The sequence below is a fragment of the Rhinopithecus roxellana genome, chromosome 6, assembly GCF_007565055.1.
Source record: "Rhinopithecus roxellana isolate Shanxi Qingling chromosome 6, ASM756505v1, whole genome shotgun sequence".
NCBI lineage: Eukaryota > Metazoa > Chordata > Mammalia > Primates > Cercopithecidae > Rhinopithecus > Rhinopithecus roxellana.
This window is the reverse complement of record NC_044554.1, coordinates 64804071-64810659: the sequence shown is the minus strand read 5'-3', so window position 1 is coordinate 64810659 and position 6589 is coordinate 64804071. Positions and strand designations below refer to the sequence as shown.

The window sequence follows — 6589 nt, the reverse complement described above, 5'->3', positions numbered from 1 at the left end:
CCAGGCTGGCTAAAATTAAAAAAAGTAAAGACAATAACAAGTGTTGACAGGACGTGGGGAAATTGGAACCTTTCTATATTGCTGGTAGAATTACAGAATGATGCAGCCACTCTGGAAAACAGTTTGGCAATTCCTCAAAATATTAAACACAGAGATACCATATAACCCAGCAGTTCTACTCCTAGTTGTAGACCCAAGAGAACTGAAAACATATATCTACACAAAAACATGTACACAAATATTCATATCAGCTTTATTCATAATAGCTAGGGTGAAAACTAACCCAAATGTCCATCAATTGATGAATGGGTAATAAAATATGGTATATCCATACAACAGAATATTACTTGGACACGAATGAAATTCTGATACAAGCTACAACTTAGATGAAACTTGAAAACATTGTGCAAGTTGGAAGAAACTGAGGCAGGAGAATAGCAGAGTAAGCTGGAGGTGAAGCGGATCCTTGGACGTAAGCTAGCTTAATCAGTAGCAAAAGCAAAACATGCAAAATAGCAGAAGTGGAATACACAAAATAAGGGAGTAAGCGGTATGTACATAGGGGAGTAAGCAGTGAGTTGAAACATGCAAGATAAGAAAAAGAAGGGCTTGCAGTAGCAATTTGGTCACAAAAAAATAACAGTAAAGATAAGCAATTTGGTCAAAAGAGATAAAGTAAGGTTGAGCAAGTGGAAAAAAAAAAAACATATAAAAGGCCATGAAATGTAACAAACTGGGACTGATACCACTCGCTGGTCAGCCTGCTCTCTCCTCTCTGGGAGTGTTACTAAGCATAACAAATTTTTGCTTTGCTATGCTATCTGTGTCACGTCCAGTTCTTTGTTTGGGACACCAAGAGCCAGGAACTACACGGTACCATCCATTAGCAAAACCAGACACAAAAGGTCATATATTAAATTATTCATTTACATGAAATGTCCAGAATAGTATTCCTTTGTATGGAATCTAAAAAGTATAGGCCCATTGCATGGCTCATGCCTATAGTCCCAACATTTTGGGAGGCCAAGGTAGAAGGACCACTTGAGCTCAGGGGTTTGAGACCAGCCTGGACAACACAGGGAGACCCAGTCTCTACAAAAATAAAAAATAAAAAAATTAGCTGGGCGTGGTAGCGCATGCTTGTAGTCCCAACTACTCAAGAGGCTGAGGTGGGAGGATCCCTTGAGTTGCGGAGTTCGAGGCTGCAGTGAGCTATGATGGCACCACTGCACTCCGGCCTAGGTGACAGGGCAAGACCCCATCTCAAAAAAGAGTTGTTGGTGTGAGAAGAGTAGAAATTTGTGCCTTAGGGGAACCCAGGAGTGTGGCCTGTACCCAAAATGACTCCCTGGGTAATACTGATGAGGGAGCTGCTCTTCTGAAGCCTTGTTTCTTCTGGTCCCTTGCACCTCCGCTCCCAGCTCACCCTGGTCTGCTCCCAGATATCCTGTACCCCTAGAAGTCCAGAGGATACCCATTCTTATCACCCTTGTGGTAGCTAGTGTCCTATAGCACTATCTGCCTGCCTTCTTCCCATCCCTTCCCCATGATCCAACACAGCCTTCTGGTGTCCTAAAAGGAGTTAGTCTGACATATCCCCAGCAAATGTGCAGATGGTGTCAAGAAATCTTTTCCCCTCCCTATTTTACAAACCACTCCGCTCCATCTGTATTAGTTTCCTAGGGCAGTGGTAATAAAGTATCACAAATTAGGTGATTTATAACAATATAAATTTATTCTCTCACTGTTCTGGAGGCTGGAAGTTTGAAATCAGGGCATTGGCAGGGCCATGCTGCCAACTAGGGGAGGATCCTTCCTTGTTTTTTCCAGCTTCTGATGTCCCCACACACTCCTTGGCTCATGGCACCCTAACTCTAATCTCTCTGCCTCTGGCATCACATGGCCATCTTCCCTCTGTCTGTTCAAATTTTCCTCTTCTTATAAGGACACCAGTCACATTGGATTAGGGCCCACCCTAATCCAGTGCCCCCCACTCCATATCCTCATTTGCAAATCAAGAGAATACTATTAGGACTGTGTGTGCATGGAACAAAAGAAAATGGGCGCTTTCACACAGTGTGCCTAGGAAGGCTATTTCATAGTATGGAACAAGAGCTTTAAAAGGTGTGCTGGCTGTGTTTAGTGGCTCACACCTGTAATCTCAACACTTTGGGAGGCCAAGGCAAGAAGATGGCTTGGGCCCAGGAGTTCGAGACCAGCCTGGGCAACATGGTGAGACCCCTGTCTCTACAAAAAATAAAAATAAAAGAACAAAAGTATCAGGAGTGGTGGTGTGCCTGTGGTACCAGCTATTTGGGAGGCTAAGATGGGAAGATCGCTTGAGCTCAGGAGGTCGAGACTGCAACAAGCCATGATAGCATCATTGCACTCCAGCCTGGGTGACAGAGTGAGATCCTGTCTCAAAAATAAAACAAAATAAAAAAGCAAAGGCATGCCTTCTGGCTTTTACTCATAGGTGTTACTCTTAAGGAAATAATTGGGCAAGTGTACAAAAATGTAAGTATAAAGATATTCATTGCAGCTTTGTTTAAAACAGTAAAAAGAAGCACAAACATTCTAAATGAATACAAAGGAGAATTTATTTGCTCTTAAAGAGGTTGCAATTCAACTGAATTCTTTACTTTTACCTATGTTTCCTTCTCTGAGAACCACAACTCACTTGCAGATATTAAAATGGTGTCCTTTTATGAAACAATTAGAAACTTGAATGTTGTTTGACGGTATTAGGAATCGCTGTTGATATTTTAGCTGTGTAACAGTGTTTTAGCTTTGTTAAAAATGTGTAAACTTTATTTATTTTTTAATTTTTTTTTTCTGAGATAAGTTCTTTTTGTGTCACTCAGGCTGGAGTGCCGTGGTGCAATTACAGCTCACTGCAGCCTCAACCTCCCTGGCTCAAGCTATCCTCCTGCCTCAGCCTCCTGAGTAGCTGGGACTACAGGTACCTGCCACCAGGCCCGGCTCATTTTTTAATTTGTTTGTAGAGATGAGGTCTTCCAAGATTGTTGCCTGGGTTGGTCTCGAGCTCCTGGGTTCAAGCGATCCTCCCGTCTTGGCCTCCCAAAGTGCTGAGATTACAGGCATGAGCGACGGCACCCGGCCTCAAATCTTCAGCTTTTACAGATGCATACCAGATATTCGCAGCTGAATTGACAGGCTGTACAGGATGTTCTTCAAATAACACAGGCGCGGGGAAAGCACGTGTGTGTGTGAACGGGGCAGAATTGGTCATAGGGTTGCTGGTGGCTGGGGATTGGATACCTGTAACCTATTCTGCTCATCTGTCTACTTTTGTGTATGATCTAAATTCTCCATAATAAAAAGTTAAACAAAGTATATATCCAGTTGAATTCTGTTTTTGTAGAATCTTCTAGGTATCACAACTTCATAGGCGGCTCTATTAACACTTCTCAATTATGTAATTTCTTTAAAATGTCTGTTTCTCTAACTTAATTGTTTTCCAGGATGAAATGAGTATGAAAGTACTTGGGGGACTGACAGCCTTCTACATGTAGAAGAGATTATTAGGACTCACTAGTGTTCTAAATATGTATTATTGTACTCTTTAGTGGAGAAAGAATTAAGTTAAATTTTTGGCTTCAAATAATTCATAGTCTAAAATTTTCCTGGATTTAAAGTGACTTTTCTCAAAAAGACAATGCAGGAAGGGATATAATAAGACCATGTGTGTAATGAGGCTGAGTTTGGTGCTGAAAAACTCAGCTTCCTTTGATCAATCAGATCCCTGGAGGTGGGATGGGGCAGGGACCATGTGTCCTATTCATTGCTGCATTTCCAGCACCCAGCACAGCCTCTGGCACACGACATAGGATAATAGTAATAGTGGTGATAATAATAATAAAATAGAACTAACAATTTTTGAGCTTCAGTGCCAAACAATGTGCAACTGCTTTACCTGAATCATTTCATTTCATCTTCAAAACACTCCTACGGGGAGTGTCTCAACATCACATTGAGAGAAAACTGATGCGAATACTGAGCCTCAGGAAGATTAAGTTACTCACGCAAGGTCATCCAGTCAGAGTGTGTGGGGCTGGCTTTGAACTCACGTCTGTTTGTCCTGGAAGTCACTACTTTTTTAATCAAGATGCCCTGAAATGTCAACGTGAGAAATCTGGTTCTCTTAGCGTGTCTCTTCTTGCAGGGACAGTGAGGACATCAGGCTATTGGAGCTTGGTGACACTTGCCTCTGTAATTCCCTAGGCAGCTCCCCCAGCTCAGATTCTACACCTTCAGGCTACTTCCTGTTGTCTTTTGGGTCCCCAAACAGACTTGTACAGAGAAAAGAAAACGCTCACTAACCAATAAGCACAAGGCCTGGCAGGTTTATTTCTCTCTGATATTTAATAAATTGAAGTTAATTAATAAGTGTTCATATGTCAATTTTGTGTGATTTTTTTAACTAATTTGAGTTATTGTAACTGTATATATTATATATTGTATTTGTATTAATTTTATTTTTTTTGAGACGGAGTTTCACGCTTGTTGCCCAGGCTGGAGTGCAGTGGCATGATCTCAGCTCACTACAACCTCCACCTCCTGGGTTCAAGCAATTCTCCTGCCTCAGCCTCCTGAGTAGCTGGGATTACAGGCATCTGCCACCATGCCCAGCTAATTTTTGTATTTTTAGTAAAGACGGGGTTTCACCATGTTGGTCAGGCTACTCTCGAGCTCCTGACCGTAGATGATCCGCCCACCTTGGCCTCCCGAAGAGCTGAGATTACAGATGTGAGCCACTGCGCCTGGCCATTTTTATTAATTTTTAGCTTTTATTATACGTGAGTCATATATAAACTTAAGTGATTTGAGTGATAAGGCCCAGAGCCTTGTCATCTAAGGGTGTGATGATACTATCAAGCTTTCAGATCTATCAGTTAAATAATTAAGAGGTAGGAGGGAAGAAGTGTCCTAAAGGCAAGTAGCTCAGGTTCCAAAATGCCTTGCCCAGTGGGTTTTTCATAGTTGACATTTAATAAATAGTTGTTGAATAAATGACTGTGAAAAAGAAGAAAATAGTCATAAACAAAATTGGAAGCAAATAGGCCAGGTGTTGTGGCTCATGCCTGTAATCCCAGCACTTTGGGAGGCTGAGGCAGGAGGACTGCTTGAACCCAGGAATTCAAGACCAGTCTGGGTAACATAGCAAGACCCAATCTCTACTACTAAATAGTAAAAATTATTTACAAAAAACTAAAAGCAGCCGGGCGTGGTGGCTCACGCCTGTAATCCCAACACTTTGGGAGGCCAAGGCGGATGGATCACTTGAGGTCAGGAGTTTGAGACCAGCCTGGCATGGTGAAACCCCATCTCTACTAAAATTACAAAAATTGGCTGGCGTCATGGCATTCACCTGCACTCCCAGCTACTCAGGAGGCTGAGACAGGAGAATTGCTTGAACCCAGGAGGCAGAGGTTGCAGTGAACTGAGATCATGCCACTGCACTCCAGCCTGGGCGACAGAGTGAGACTCTGTCTCAAAGAAAAACAAAACAAAACAAAACAGAACAAAAAAACTAAAAGCAAATAGGCAGGGAAATATTTTCGTAAGTACAATAACAAGGTCTCAATTTCTTTCTTTTTTTTTTTTTATGAGATGGAGTCTCGCTGTGTTGCCCAGGCTGGAGTGCAGTGGCGTGATCTCAGCTCACTGCAACCTCCACCCCTCCAGGTTTTAAGCAATTCTCTGCCTCAGCCTCTGGAGTAGCTGGCATTACAGGCGCGTGCCACCAAGCCCGGCTAATTTTTTTTGTAGAGATGGGGTTTCACCATCTTGGCCAGGCTGGTCTTGAACTGCTGACCTCGTGATCCACTCACCTCGGCCTCCCAAAGTGCTGGGATTACAGGCGTGAGCCACTGCGCCCGGCCTCAATTTCTTAATATATCAGGAACTTGCGAAATAGATAAGAAAAGCATGAAATCTTCAATAGAAAAATGACAATGCTAAATAAATGCAGAATGAATAAATGAAAGAATAAGTGGGGGCTAATAAAGAGATGCTTTTCCTGGAATTTAACATGTTAATTTTTTTTAGGGGCTTTCCAGTGAAGACCCAAAGACCTGCTAGACAAATTCTCAAAGAGCTGTAACACTAACATATTAATTTTCCAAGAGTACATTGGGGACCATATGAAGACAAGCGGACCTCGGGTATGTGAAGGGGGACTTAGAAAATGCAAAGAGCTCAGCTGCAGAGCTGGCTTAAGCCTTTTTCAGATGCACAGGAGGACAGGAAAGGAACTGCTGCATGGCCTAGCAGAACAATCAGATGTCCCAAGTTAGGGAAAGTAGACAGAAAAATCCGTAAGTATACACTGGTGAGCTCCCTGCTTTGGAAGTAGGAATGTGGCTTTGCTGGGAAGCTACCCTTTGAGGAGGAAATCCAACTGTACAGGTAGGCAGCAATCTCCCAACAGCAGAGTTGGGGAGAGAGCTAGAGGAGGAGGAGGAGGGAAAGGGCCTACCTGGAGCAAGGCCAGCTCTCTGTTCTTCCCTGATGGGTGGGTCACAGTGGCCCAGCCTCTGGGACAGGGTTAGGGGAAACCTGGGCT

General features: G+C 43.0%; 1 non-coding gene across 1 annotated transcript; it reads right to left on the bottom strand.

Annotated features, from left to right (window-relative positions):
- Nucleotides 1-6070: 6070 nt before the first annotated feature.
- LOC115898454 lies at nucleotides 6071-6132 on the bottom strand. Its single transcript, XR_004058188.1, has one exon. It is a non-coding gene; the product is annotated as a U7 small nuclear RNA (small nuclear RNA).
- Between the last annotated feature and the right edge of the window lie 457 nt (nucleotides 6133-6589).